Below are 2,487 nucleotides of genomic sequence, written 5' to 3'. Positions count from 1 at the left end.
CGGACAGTTTTGTTCTACTTCATAATTGTGTGTATGATATATATAGCGTTTACAAAAATCATACGAACTAAACTTATTATGTTACTATGGCCTCGTCGGCGGCCAATCTCCAGCCGTGACCACGACTTCCTTTATATGGGGACGCCTGTACTTATTTGTATTTATTTGAAGCTTGAAAATTAATTTGTTAGCAATAATTTTATGCAGGAGAAAAACTTTAGCGTTCTGCCAGGTCTCTTAATAGGACTGGTAAAGATAAAATTGTGTAAGACTATTTAATATATGACCAGTCATTTCGATATCTATTGATGAATTAATTTATTGATCGATATAAATGATTACTACTTATATATTTGCCGTTAAACTAGAAGGACAGCCTCACGAGCCCCAGCCTCACGAGTCCCAGCCTCACGAGTCCCAGCCTCACAGAGTCTCAGCCTCACGAGTCCCAGCCTCACAAGTCCCAGCCTCACGAGTCCCAGCCTCACGAGTCTCAGCCTCACAAATCTCAGCCTCACGAGTCCCAGCATCACGAGCCCCAGCCTCACGAGTCCCAGCCTCACGAGTCCCAGCCTCAATAGTCCCATCTTATTTCATGGCCTTCAGTTATATACCTTCAATGCAATAAGTGTTAACTAATAACACCCAGTATTTCAATAATCACCGTATAATTAAAGTCTTCACAAATCACCCCCACTCTCTCAATAATCACCGCATAAAGTCTTCACTAATCACCCCGAACTTTCAATAATCACCACCTAAAGTCTCCACTAATCACCTCTGCTCTTTCAATAAGCTAGACCCTCGATCGTATTCCGCCGCGCCCTCACCGCGGACTAGATCGTATCGCGTAGATTATATCGCCGTAGGTGGCCGCGGTCCGTAATAATCCGAGGGTGCGGACGCGGAGTGTCATCACCATAACAGATTGTGACGCTCATTATCAGCATAACAGATTGTGACGCCCATTATCAGCATAACAGATTGTGACGCTCATTATCACCATAACAGATTGTGACGCTCACTCGACCCTCACCTCCCGCTGAGGGTCGAGGGTCGAGACACGCACCGGTCCCGAGGGGACGCTCTGTGGCTGAGGGCCCTGTGGGCTGTCTCTTATACACATCTAGATGTGTATAAGAGACAGGCTTAACACTGACCATGCAGCGCCAACTACAATAAACGCTACCTCTTAACACCCACTACAACATGAAGCTTATGTGGCCGACCGATGGCCACCGGTTGNTGCTGAGGGCCCTGTGGGTGATGTGCTGAGGGCCCTGTGGGTGATGTGCCGAGGGCCCTGTGGGTGATGTGCTGAGGGCCCTGTGGGTGATGTGCTGAGGGCCCTGTGGGTGATGTGTGGCTGATGTGTGTCATGTTTTAATACGTTTACTCATCTTCAGTAATAATAACTGGTACACTAATCGTTTAATTCAAAATCAACCGCAAAGAAAATGTGGGAAGCCTTAAGAATAAAATGCAGGACGAGCGAACTGTGCAATATTTGATAAATTTGAGAACAAATAAGAAAGGGAAGCAGGAAAGATATGAATTAATAAACCTTATATATTCGTTTATCTATTTAGTTATTCTACGAAGATTTACGACGTCTGACACAGAACTTAGAGCGCACGTCACCAACTTAGGAACTACAAAAAAAATGTGACACGAAAAATGATATTTAAAGTAATAAAAACAGTCATTAAGAACTTTATGAAAGATCTATAGGATAATAGTAAGGATAAAAAAGGATAAAAGCTTGCGGTTGGGGGGAGGGGATGGGATGCCCCCCTCGCAGGGGGTACAGAGTGGGGGAGGTTCCCCCGAATGTAAATTTTGCTTTCAGGTAAATTTCGGCCTCCGCTCAGCCCCACAAGTGTCAAGTTACCCCCTGGGGAGCAGGGGGGCGTTAGGGGGCCAGGGGGTTGGTTGTTAGATGGGCCTTTTCTATACCAAAAATTTAATAGTCGCGTACAACAGTCAAATTAACATTATCACTTACTATCGTATAAAAAATATCGAGAGAAAAAAAAATAAAATTACATGAAACGCAAGATGTTTGTGGTGAAATTTCTTCCTTTTTGTGGTGAAAAATTGCAAAGTCAGATAATAAGTGGCTTGATGGTCTAGGGGTATGATTCTCGCTTAGGGTGCGAGAGGTCCCGGGTTCAAATCCCGGTCAAGCCCACAGTATTTTTATGAAAACTTAACATTTTCTCGAATTTCAGTGACCCGAATCTGGCTGGCTGTAGAGGCATTCTTGAACGAATTCAAAGTAACATTTGGAGGAAGCTAAAAAATTAGTTGGTGTTACAAATTAATTGAAATTAGTTGTAAATTCTTGTCCAAAAAACACAAGGAACGATTCGTATATTTAGTTAGTTAAGATTTCTTATAATAAACTTAATGAATTATAATGTTAAAACTTAATGTAATCAATCGTATAATTTCAATTCAATCAATCATATGCATTCATTACAAAGC

General features: G+C 42.6%; 1 non-coding gene across 1 annotated transcript; it reads left to right on the top strand.

Moving 5' to 3' along the window:
- The first annotated feature begins 2,118 nt into the window (after positions 1–2,118).
- On the top strand, positions 2,119–2,190 carry Trnap-agg. The gene has a single exon. It is a non-coding gene; the product is annotated as a tRNA-Pro (tRNA).
- Positions 2,191–2,487: the final 297 nt, after the last annotated feature.

This window comes from Hyalella azteca, unplaced genomic scaffold (assembly GCF_000764305.2).
Source record: "Hyalella azteca isolate HAZT.00-mixed unplaced genomic scaffold, Hazt_2.0.2 contig13234, whole genome shotgun sequence".
Taxonomy (NCBI): domain Eukaryota; kingdom Metazoa; phylum Arthropoda; class Malacostraca; order Amphipoda; family Hyalellidae; genus Hyalella; species Hyalella azteca.
Note: the sequence above shows the minus strand (reverse complement) of the source record. Positions and strands in the feature narration are given on the sequence as shown.